The 13034-nt window shown below is 35.4% G+C and overlaps 1 protein-coding gene and 1 long non-coding RNA gene across 2 annotated transcripts in view; one reads left to right on the forward strand and one right to left on the reverse strand.

Moving 5' to 3' along the window:
- The window catches only part of Nova1 (neuro-oncological ventral antigen 1), a gene marked incomplete at its 5' end in the record, with an annotated part of 138410 nt that overhangs the window by 85632 nt on the left and 39744 nt on the right, over positions 1–13034 (forward strand).
- LOC102018366 overlaps positions 9602–13034 on the reverse strand; it is a 63615-nt gene continuing 60182 nt past the window's right edge. Inside the window, exon 3 of the long non-coding RNA XR_259801.1 lies at positions 9602–9835. This is a non-coding gene — a long non-coding RNA (uncharacterized LOC102018366). The remainder of the gene's footprint in view (positions 9836–13034) is intronic.

A 13034-nucleotide genomic window follows, 5' to 3' on the forward strand; every position in this document is an offset into this window, starting at 1 on the left:
CTTCCCTTAAAAATGGTCTGAAGTGTCATCCATTTTCCTGCAAATTACATGATTTCATTCTCTTTAATAGCTGAACAGTATATTCCATTATGTATATAAACCTTATTTTTGGGACTGGGGATTTAGCTCAGCGGCAAAAGCGCCTGCCTGGCAAGTGCAAGGTCGTGAGTTCAGTTCCCGGTACCGGAGAAAAACAAAAAAAAAAAAAAAAAAAAACCTTATTTTCTTTATCCATTTGTCTGTTGATTGTCATCTAGGCTGTTTCCAAAACTTAGCTAATACGAGTCATGGTACTATTAACATGAGTATGCAAGTGCCATTAGTATGATATCTCTAGCTCTTCCGTTTTCTAGTTATTTATTTTCATTGGTGCATGTTGCAGTACATAATGATTACGTTCCTTGTGGGGTGTCAGCATTTAAAATAAATCTTTTTGATTGTTTCTATTCCATAGAATTCCAGTGATTCTTTTAAATTAATAGACAGACATAGTCATTTCTGTGCATTATTTGCTAATACTGCTCATAGCACACAGGCATGCATTTGTAGATGGGGACCTGTATACCTGGCCATATGCTGTTCAATCCCCTTGCAAATCCTCTTCCCCAGGACCTGTGCAGCTGTTTCCCGTCATGTGTCCTTTGTGTTTTCTGGCTCTAGCTTACTAGCAAAGTAAATGATATTATTTTAGCAACTTCAAAAAATATCAGTGAGGACTCTGGATACCTAACCGTAAGGTGATATTTATTACGTCTTCCTTTTTTAAAGTCTTGGCTTTGTGTTTGACAAATAGCATTGAATTACTGCCTTTTTAAAAATTCTGAGGTAAGTACTACAATTTCTGAAATTTTAGTTTTGAGCATATATTCTGCAAAATATTGTATGGTTAGGATCTTAAGTTTTATATGTAAAAAAGTGGCCTGGATAAATAAATGTTAATAAACTTTAAATAATTTATTTTAGAAGTTCATATTTTAATACACTGATACACATTGAGTTTAATGTGACAAGGAAGATATAATACGTAGTTTTCCCTGTCAAAAGTATTTGACCAGAGATTCCCCTTCTCATGGAGCATATTATAGAGCAGATGTTGTACAGAACATACCTAGAGGAGCACTGTGCAATCATTTGGGAGCGTTAACACTTCTTAAAAAGGCTGTATTTACTGTTTTCTACCTAGTTTAAAACAAGATGATTAACGCTATTGTTTTTTAAAAAACAGTACCTCCTGTAATTCTGAAGTATTCTTGATAACATCAAAAGTTTTTCCAATGCAATCATAGTTTTCGGGGGATAATAAATCCCACTTTTCCTTCTATGTGTTGTATGTGCCCCGAGGCATTTCTGTCTGTCCATTTTCATCTCTCTTTCTGTTCCCCTTGATCTTTTTTCCCATATGTCCCTACGGATACAGGGGAAAGAAACTGCCAACCTGAAAGCTATCTGGGATGAGTTTGTGTTCTCTAAAATCGAAGAATGAGTTTTAGCAGCAGTGGAGGTTAAGAGCAGGGTATATTTATTGGGGGAAAGAAAGCTTCTGTCTGAGAGACAGGGACAGAAGGGGGTCCCGAGTGGGTTGCCCCAGAACCTGCCTTTTCTGGGGATTTTTATAGAGCAAAACCATGAGGTGAGTAGGGTCCGTGGTGGGAAACATGGGAAGTTGCAAGGTGGGTGTGAGGGGGGACACAACTATGGTCAGCCCATAAGATCACAAGCACAATTGCTCAGGGAGAATTGATTGAATTGGGATCAAATGGGGAAGCGAGTCCTGTAGCAGCAGACATGAATACAGAACAGGGGCTTTTCCTTTTTCTGTCCCACAGTTGCAAGGTATCTTGTCTTCCATAATGGCTCCTTCAAAGGCCTAGCCATGTCTGACTGCCTATGATATTTCGACCTAACTCAACTTCCCACAACACTAGTACATGAGACATCATGATTCTGATGATTTTTTGTTATGAACACTTCCATGAAGTTCAGTTTCCTTGTCCTAAAATATCCCTCTTTTGCCTCATGTTTAGCTAGTAGATTCTTGCTTCTTGTGATTTAGAATTCAGATTGTGGCCCACTCTGTAAGCTTTTTCTGCCATCTGTTTATGCAGGTAAACTATTGAGCCAGTTATTACATCCCATGTACACACATGGCTACATTTTGTCACATGCTCATCTGTGCTGGTGTGCTTCATGTATAAGAGTGAGCAATTTAAATATAAATACATAAACAGCTCACATTTTGGGGAGCTGGGCAAGTGGTGCATAGGTACCTAAAACAGTGAATGGTTATTGTTGTCTAAGGGATTCCAGAGTGGTGCAGGTAACTGACACTGTGCAAATCTGGTAATTTGGAAAAAGCTGGCCAGAGAATTAAAAGATAAAGAGCACTGAATGAAGTATGCTAAGTAGCACTTAGCTAAGAATGCCTAAGCTGAGCATCTAAGAAAAGAGTAGAAAACAAGTATAGACTTACATGAAAACAGATGGAATTCACATGGAAGTAGTCAACAATATATTGCTAAATATGTGGTGGGAAGAAGTATATAGGTTTACTAAGTACTGTGAGTTTGAGGACTTTAAGGGTGAACTTCAAACCGCATCAGAATTTCTTTGACTAATGAGGTGGATTTGGCTTTGTACTAAATACAAAGCATTTTGTAAGCCACGTACATGGAGTGTGCTTCTCCATAGCATACCCCTAACACAATACAGTGGAAAGGAAGCCTGGCCTAGATTTCCAGAAAAGTAAGTTTCCAACAAGCGCAAAGTTGTTTACATCTCTTTCGCTAACACCACGTGGAGAAATGCAGATGTGCTTAAAACCTAGACACGTTTTCTCCATCTTATGAGTAGCTCTTGAATATCTTTATGGCGTACGCTCTAATGTTTCCTGTGGAATTTGTGTATCGCTGCACTACTTCCCTTTTCTGGGCCACATCTAGCAGAGTAGTGGCCTGTAGCTTGAAATGTTTGTATCAGTAGGGGATTTCTCCCCTGCATCCTTAGAATTTAGACACAAACAAAAAATAGTTGCTTTATCTTACAGCTTTTCATGGTTTTGTGCATAGTTTTAGATTTCTGGTCTCTAATTTTAAACTATTTATAAGGAGGGGCCAGGGAGATAGCTCAGTGCCTGCCTGGCAAGCGCAAGGTCCTGAGTTCGATTTCCAGTCCCCTCCCCCAAAAAGAAACGAAAATATTTTTAAGGAGATTGAAAATGTGTTTTGAAGTATTTGTATCTTTCAAATCAGTCCTGAAGTTTTACTATAATATTCCTGTGACCAGCCTTTAAGGACTCTTTTGTAGGTCTTAGCAAGATATAAGATTATATGTAATGTTAGTAGACTAATTCACTCTTTCTTAATATCAAATTTGATTGTATCCTTTATATTTCTGTGGTATTTACATGTAATAATATACTGCATCTGCTTATAACATACATTGATGTCTGTAATCTTCACATAATGGTCAGAAAACTCTAAGAATGGTTTCACTGTCAATAAAACTATTTTATTATTTAATAACAAGTAGTATTCTCACAATATTTTGGTCAGTTAATTATATATATTTGTAAAATGATAGTTTATCTGAACCTATTAGAAACTCCCTAAATAAATAAATAATATGTTTGCATGGTCCTTTAGAAAAATGCCATATTAGCACTTTGCTTTTTACCCTATTAAGTAGAAAAAAATTCTATTCAAATTCATATATCTCAGTTTTTACATAGAATTGGTTATGATCAATGTATTAATATTTTGTTTTAGTTCTGATATAATCATTTTGGTTAAAAAAATTGACAAAAACATTTTTTCTCAACAATTTATGCTTACTGGCATTTTAGTGTATGCAGTAACTAAAATTTTATGGTTTGATATGCAGCAGTATTGTAAGGAAGCTTTCATTTGTGGTCAGTATTTCTAAAGGGACAGGTAGAATACAATTTCCAGAATACATGATGTATATGTCCATTACTATATACTTATGGCATATATATCTATATATATAATTATATGCGTTGTGAATATTAAATAATATTGAATGAAGCATTATGTGATAATGAATCTTCATACAGGGAAAATATTCTAATAGTTTTTGCTTCTCTGTGTGTCACTTCATAGATATTTTTCCTCTTCTTTTGACATTTACTTTCTATTTTCATGTAATCTACATAATAAAATTTTATAATGTGGGTCATTCAAGGCCATAGTTTTAATTCAGCAAATGAATAGTTATTTATCAACAGTCTGCTAAGTACTGGACTGGGGATACACCTGTGAGCAAAACAGTTCAAGTTCCTGTCCTCCGTGACCTTTGGTTCCATCGCAGAGGGACAAACAATGAAGTAAACAAATGACAGCACTTTCAGAGAGTGGTGAAGGTCATGGGGAAAGTGAAGAGGCTGGAGCAGGTTGTGTGAGGTAGCGACTGACCAATGTGATTGTTAGGAAGACCTCTCTGACGGGTGTTACTGAGCTGCAGTCTGTACGGAAGGAAGGGGCTGCAATGGGAAAAGCCAGGCGGACAGAATTCCCAGGACAGAGAGCAGCGGGAAAGAGGCCCGAGTGAGAGCATGGCTGGCATGTTTCAGTAACTAAAAAAGACCCGACTCCCTGGAGTATAGAAAAACACAGCGAGTAACATGAGATGGAGAGCTAAGCAGAGGACAAATCTGATGGATTTGAAAGCTGTAGTACAGGGTTTAGATTTAACTCTAACATTAGATGAGAAGTGCTTGGTTTTAAATGGGTGAGTTACCTGAGATTTTTGCATATTCTAAAAGCGACTCTGAGTAAGGAGTAAGAGGTAGAAGAGCAAAAAGTAAAGCAGGTAATTAGCAGACGAGGGCAAAATTAGCAGACTATTAACGAACTATAGCAGACTATGGCAAAGACTGAACAGGCCAATGACCTGTTTAGAGACAGTGAAGGCTTAGACTAGGAAAGTGTTAGTAGGAAGAGAATAAGTTAATACATAATATATTTTTTATGAAATTTACAATCATGAAAATAAGTGAGAATTTTCTTGGAAGAGAGTAGCAGCAAGGAACCAAAAAAAGCAATTGTTTCCTTAAGAAAACATGGAAAAAATATGAAACACCAAAGCGCTGAATGTTTTTCTTCATTGCTTGTAATTTAACAGTATGCCAACCATTCTGTCTTGCCTGAAAACTTTAGCAGCTCATTTACTTTGCTTCTTACTTGTACACCTGTTGAATTTTTGATTCCAGAATTTTGAAAGAAAAGGAGAAATGATGACAGAGAGAAAAAGAAAGTAGCAAATTGGACTCGGAAGTATAACTAAACACGTTTTGGTTCAGCATAACTTAAAATTGGAGAGGAGAGAAATGTGGTAGTAGTCTGCGGCATACAAAGAGACGAGGAAACAGCCAGGGTTTACCTAATGGGTGACGGTAACAGGAACCTTTTGTAAAAATGCATTTGAATGTGGGGCATATGCTGAAACCGAGAGAACAGAGGGCACTGTGAAGAGGTGTAGAAAACGGGAGGTTGGGAACTGGGTGAGGTTCAGGGATGTGGGGAAGGCTCTGAGCTGAGAGTATCATTGGTGACTGAAGAAAGTCAGACTTCTTGTACCAGATACACAGTAAGAGGAACGATGGAGGAGACAGGCAGTTACATGTTCTAGTCCGGATTATTTTAATGCTATGGACCTACTGGTCTTCCTTGTATGGTTCTTTGTATTACTTGGTAGTCTTAGATGGGGGAAGGTACAGACAATGAGATATTAAAGAGCTGCGGTCACTAATGGTGGGGGTGAGTTGGCTGGAATGAACTAAGTGAGGACTACTCAAGGACTTGTTCAAAGGGAGCAGGTTAATGAGTAGAGGCTGAAAGCCAGACTGCAGGGACAGCAAATAGAAAACCAAAGGCTAAGAGATCCTTTTTGATGGAAAAGCCAAAGGGAGACAGAGAGCCAGTTATCTGTCTTCGCGCAGACCAGAGGCCAGTAAGTGACCAGCAGTCCAAGGATCTGTCTTCAAGTGGATTAGAGTCAGCAGGACCAACCTGGGAGTCAGGAGTTTTGAGGCTGTAAATAATTGTGTATTTCTATGTCACTGCGTGTATGCGTCCGACAGGGAATACCTGTTATGTTCTGAATAATGTCTAACCTGGGATTCTGTCAGTTATAGCATGCCTCCCTCATAACATTTTAATAATTCAGAATAAAAGAGGTAAAGGACAGAGGCTTATTTAAAATAAGAATTGGAGTTACGGAAGTATAGGACCCCAGTTTATAATACTATGAAACATTTTTAAAATTACAGTGGGTGTAATTCAGTTCAGAGTTACTCAGAACTGTAAGTTCAGTTCATTGCGTCACAGAAACACAACACCTGTTCTAAGCTGCAGTCACAAAGGTATCCAATCCATGTGTTATCTATTTTCATGTCTCAACTTTAGCCCTAATAACTCTTAAAATGTTCTGAGAGTCTTTCATTTGTAATAACTTATTCTTCAATATTGAATAATGATTCATTATTTGTATAAAATGATGCAACTTTTAGCAAATATGGTGAAGAATTTTGAACAATTTCTATCTTCACCTTCAATCTCAAACCTATGTTTTTTACTTAAATGTATGATAGTATGCTATAACTATTTGCATTTTTTTGTTTGTTCTCAGTATCATGGTCATAGGATAGCTTCAGTGCCCAAGAAAAACACTGAACACCAGGATGAGGTAGTGATGGGTTTGTAATTTATTTCTTGATGAAATATTGCCAATTTCTGTCAGTATTATAAAGGGAAAACTCATAGCTGACATCACAATAGTAATTACTGGAAGGTTTCCTATGTAATAAGGAAGAAAACAATGAGTTCTGTTTTCACCACTACTATATCAGTAGTTCTAGTGAGAATAAAAGAACAAGAAAACAAAAAGGTATCCTAATTGGAATCAATAAAACTGTCTCCGTAGATAAAGTGCTATATATAGGAAACCCCAAAGAATCTACCATGAAGGTACTAAAACTAACAAACAAATTCAGCAAAATTGCAGGGTACAGGAAAACAGTGTGTTTTATATACCAGCAATCAACTATCTGAAAAGGCAGTTATAAAGCAATTCATTTCCTGAGATACCTAAAATAATAAAATACCTTGAAGAAAGAGGTAAAAAGCAAGTTCTAATGAAATGAAAGCCAACCCATTTCCTGGGCAGAAAGACTGAATATTATTAAGATGTCAGTATTACTGCAGAGAATTTACAGATTCATTTTAATTCCTATCAGAGTTTCAAAGCTTTTTTTCTAGAAGTGGAAAACCTGATCTTTAATCGTATGGAATTATAAAGATAGATATAGATATAGATATAATATTGACACACAGAATATATAAAACAGTATTGAAAAAGAAGAAAACAAAACTGAAAATATTGTTTTTCTAATTTCAGAACATACTATAATGCTACACTAATCAAAACAGACTCCTGATTGTATAAGCATAGACATATAAAATAATGGAACATTATCTGAGTCTAGTAATAAACCCATGTACTGATGACCAGTTAACTTTTGACAAGGGTACCAACTCTTTTTAGTGGGAAGAGACCAGTTTCTTCAGCAAAGGGTGCTGGACAAACAATTCCCACAGGCATAAAGTGAAGTCAGAATCCTACTGCACATTACATATAAAACTTAACTCAAATAATGCTAATGTATAGAGTCATGCATCTGTAGTTCCAGCTGCTTAGGGGAATGAGCCAGGGAGGTTGCTTGAGCCCAGGAGACCATCCTGTATGCAGCGCATAATGTACTGAGATTCCCCCAACTCACCAATAAAAGAAGGTCTCTTAAAATAAAAAAAAGTGATCTAAATCTAAGAGCTAAAACCGTAAAACTCTAGAAGAAAACATAAAGGTAGTTCTTTTTTTTTGGTAGTGGGAATCAAACTCAATGCCTTGCGCTTGCCAGGTTGCACTGCTGAGCTATGTTCCCGGCCCCTAGGTAGTTCTTTGAGACCTTGGATTTACAGAATAAATTCTTTGATGTATCACAAAAAGCAGCAACAACCAAAGGAAATAAAATAAACTGAACTTTCTTAAAATTTTAACAGTTCTGTGCACAAAAGGAAAAAAGTGAAAAGACAATTTCAGAAAAAGGGAAAATACAAATAAATCAAATTTTAATAGCCAAACTAAAAATAAAAATTGTTTTCGACCCAGCTATTCCCCTTCTAGGTATCTTCCTGAGTTAAAGACATCATATTTCAGTATTACATGTATACCTGTGTATTTAACAGCACAATTCTTGATGGCTAAATCTTGGAAGTGACCTATGTGTTTTATTAACACATGAATTGATAAAGTGTGTTTATATATAGTGGAGTATTACTCTTCCATATTATAGGATAAACTTGAGTCATTTGTAGGAAAATGGATGCACTTGAAACCATAATGCTAAGTGAAATAAATCAGACACATGAGCTTAAATGTCACGTGGTTTCTCTTATATGAGAAACCCAAAATACACATAAAAAGCAAAATAAGAGTTAATAAGAAATAGGGGGATAGATCTTTTGCAAAAAGGGAGGAGACAAAGGGGAGAGAGGGGGAGGGAGAGGGAGGGAGGGGAGGGGAAGGAAAGGTAAAAAGGATGAGGATACATACACGTAGCAGCTCCCCACGAGGAATGCAGTCATATATGAATAAAAAATAAAAATCAACAAAAATGTAAGATCCAGAATGAAAAGACCTTCTAAAAACTTACAACAGAAAAGGCAGTCAATTACAAAATGTGCCAACAGGGAAAGTCTTGAAAAAGAACAAAATTAGAAACTAATAGCAGTGTTATTCACAACAGCCAAGAGGTGGAAGTGAGTTATGCATCCATAAACAGATAAAAAAATGCTGTATACATAAAATGGAATGAAGTATTATTCACTCAAAAAGGATTGAAATTTTAATATATTTTATAGCAAGAATGCACCTTGAAAACATCCTAGTAAAATAAAGCAGCCCAAAAGCACAAATACTGTATTATTCTACCTATTTTAAATATGTAGATTAGACAGACATATAGGGAGAGAAGTAGATTAAAAGTTACCAGGGCACGTGGGAAGGAGAGATATTTATTAATAGTAACTGAGCTCATCTATGGGATGATGAAAAAGTTTGGAAATAGGAGTGCTTGGGCAGTGATTTGAATATAATTACTACTACTGAATTACATGCCTAAAATGGTTAAAATGGCCAGGGTTTTGTTGTATGTAAAATATTTTAATTGCCATTGTATATAATATTGACACACAGAAACTGCCCCAACTTAATGCCTTTTAATTTTTAATGCAAATTACATACAGTTTAGTATTTCTGTCATTTTCCCAAGCTTCTTAAATTTATTCCTGCATTTTTCTTCTTTTGGCAAGTTAAAGAAAGGGTTGTCGTCCTTCACACTTTTATCTTTACTTGATATAGTGCATGTGTTCAACAGTTTTGATACCTGTTACTCATTCTCGGACTCTAATAATTCCTTCCTTCTTGAAACCTGGGGACCTGTGGCCGTTGCCTTCATATTAACTAGGGGCTCATTATACAGCATTGTGTAAATAACTCTTCTTAGAAAATAAGGAATAGTTTCTGTGTAATCTTTATTGGATCGCAAAGGTGATATCTTTGTGAAATGTTGGAAATGGGGTTATCACCAAAGAGAGCTTTTTCTCTCAGGTGACAGGCAGCTGTGCTCCAGGCTGCTGCCCCGCCAGGTGGCCCTTATCGTCACGTGACTTTGCTGTGTGTGCCTCCGCACTTCTGAATTTCTGATCTTGATCCTGTGTCCCATATTTGTTGCAGTGTTTCTGCAGCTCCCAAGTGTAGTCTGTAAAATTATGCCAAGAAATTTCCCTTAGAACATAAGGATAGCTAGAAGATTTTTAAATGATATTTTTCTTACAGCAGAAATTGAGAGCAGAAATCAGTGTCAGAAACGATAAGCACAATTAGGATGGTGACAAGTCAGCAACTGTCTTTTTATTTGTATATATAAGAATATAATTAAATGTCCAATGAAATTTTTCTTGGCCGTGTTAGACGCATATAATTCATGTTAAAAGTTGAAAGGTAGTAATACTGACCAAACTGGAAGTGTTGTAATGATATTAAATTTAGAATAACACTGTGTTAAGGTTGAATGACCAGCCGTTGTTTTGAACTTCTGCATTGCTTCACAGCTTAGAATCTGGAGATGGATTACAGTATATATGTGAGCAATTATCGTTGTTATTTAAATTTTTGGATATGTCTGGTTTCAGGGTTTTTTGAGAAGTTAAAATTTCCTGTGCAGATAATGTTTCATTATGAGAATGACTAATTAAGTTAGTATGCCATTTGCATGCATAAGACATTGAACAAGTAGTTTGGAGCTAAACGGTGTTTAATTTGCTTGCCATTCATTCCTCTTTCTCAGACTGCTGAAGAATGAGTATCCTTTAGATTTTTCTGAAAAGTATCTACTTATCCTTTGGCTTGCTTGGATATATTTTAATGTTAAAGCATATTCTATAAACAACTACTCAAACCTTCAATATGTTACCTTCAAACTAAATTATGTTATATGGCATTTTAAAAATTTTTACAATTTAAAAGTATAATAGAGACATTTTCATATAGAGAGTTTAGTCACTTGGAGAAGAAAAGTAATTACTACTCTGTGCCATAAGATGTCAGTTCCTGTGATTTGTGTTTCTCCGTGGCCTTTTCTTAAAATAGTGCATTTTGCCCTTCGTAATTGTAGGCTAGAAACTGTTTTCAAATGTGCATAGCATTACAGTAGTCTAAAAGCTGAAATTACAAATTGAACTTAATTTTATGGCACTTTTTGCAAGTTCATTTATTGATCTGAAAATGTGTTATAAAAATAATATTAATAGCCCACACAGTTATTAACCATCTCTCATGATGGTCTCATCTCCTCAAGAAGGGTCAATCATTTCTCTAATTTTTATGCCAGTGTTAGATTAAAACTATGAAGAGACATTACTGACATGATTTAGTGTATTTTTAAGAATTTCAGGGCAGAGGATGTGGCTCAGTGGTAGAGTTCTTGCCTAGCATGCACAAGGCCCTGGGTTCGACCCCCAGCCCCACAAACAAACAAATTTCAGTCTTGCCTGAGAATTACTTTTCCATAAAAAAGCTGAAACATGTGACATTCTTAAATATTTTAATTCACTGCCAGACCTGGTGGTACATTTTCAGTAGGTATGTGGTGCACTTGAGAAACAAATCATTATTTGATAGGACCTTATCTCAGCATTTGCTGTATTGGTTTCATTCTCGTATGCATAAATTGAAGATGATATTAGTTCCTGTGAATACTAAGATTTTAGATTGTGAATATCTGTGTATATAAAATGATATATATAATTTATAATTATATTGCTAATATAAATTAATGTGTATTTTGTATAAATCATAAACTGATGTGTAAACATAAGAAAGTATACTCACTGTTTAAGACATTTAGAATAATATTCTGATGTGCAAGTTATAAAATTGCTTAAAATTTTAATTTAACCATTGCTCTTGTGTGTGTGTGTGTGTGTGTGTGAGAGAGAGAGAGAGGGAGAGAGAGACTAGGACTAAACTAAAGGACATTCTCCCACTAAGCTACATTCTTACCCCTTTTTAATTTTTTTTTGAGATAGGATCTTGTTAAGTTGCCCAGGTGAGATACGAACTTCTTATTCTGCTACCTCAGCCTCCCAAGTCTGGGATTATAGGCCTGTGCCACTGCTTCATTTCTGTAGATGAGTGAAATATGTATTTTCTTCTGAAAGACTTTACAACTATATTATTAGGTCTGTCAAACACATGAGTTTCTTTAAATGGGTCTGTTGCTGATGTCAGTACTGCAATAAACATGGCACTCTAAGAAATGCACGTGAATATTCTGTTTATAAAAGCATTAATAACAAATGTTTCTCATGTATAGGTGATTATGGATGGTATAGTATAGACATCATAACATGGTCTGTGGAAAGGAAGTGTATTAAAATGAAATCATGGGTGAGCATTCTTCAACAGTTTTAATCTGTTAATCTTACCATTGCAATTACTCTTATTCTCTGGTTTTTAGTAATTCACATTTCATACTAATGACAGAGAAAACATGACATTAGCTGGTACTGATGATCCCTTACTTTTAATCATTAAACTAAAAGGAAGTTGATGAGTTAATATGTACACTTTTTAAAATCATAAAAACGTAGCACAAGTAATTATCATTATTGTAGGTTGAGGATACTGGAACACTTCATTGTGGCTTCCTTTATTATAGAAGAGACATTCTTATAATTTATAAAATTCACATACCTTCATACAGTTTTAAACATTTGAAAAACATTAAAGTTAATATTTTATCTATTGATACTGATCCCAAATTAGGAAATAAAGGCCCCTCCCCCCAAAAATGCCAGTCAAATTAAGTCTTACAAAAGTCAAGAATTCCCTATCGTTTTAAATAAGTTTTATTAACAGCTTATATAATTTGACCAGCTTTGCTTGGCTGTTTATAAACCCATTAAAGATTAGAAGCAGAGGACCCTGTTATAATTAAATGTGCTAACAAACATCAGGGATAAATGACAACCAAAGAGAGATGAAAACTACAAAAGACAGATACCTGTCACAAGGCCCCTATATAAAAGTTCAAGGTGTTGCATATATTTCTACCAGTTCCCCAAGATGAGTATTCCTATTATGTATTGCAAATATGCACTAATAAGAAAAGGAGGGAAAAGCACTATTTGTGTAAATGCATGTAAATTCATAAGGAAATCTAAAAATTTCTACTTTATTACTACCCAGAATTATATAATTGATCTTGAACATCAAGAAAATATTAAATATACTTGAAAATACATAATACATTGGGAGATATTTCTTGAAATGGTAGAAGCTAAAGTTTTGTTGAAAGAAAGAAGGTTTGCCTATCCAGCATAATAGCTGTCTGGAATTAGTAATTTCTCAGCACAGTAAGTTGCTGTTTTCTTACTGGAAAAACTACTTAAATATTG

Source organism: Chinchilla lanigera, unplaced genomic scaffold (genome assembly GCF_000276665.1).
Source record: "Chinchilla lanigera isolate Chin_1 unplaced genomic scaffold, ChiLan1.0 scaffold00008, whole genome shotgun sequence".
Lineage (NCBI taxonomy): Eukaryota > Metazoa > Chordata > Mammalia > Rodentia > Chinchillidae > Chinchilla > Chinchilla lanigera.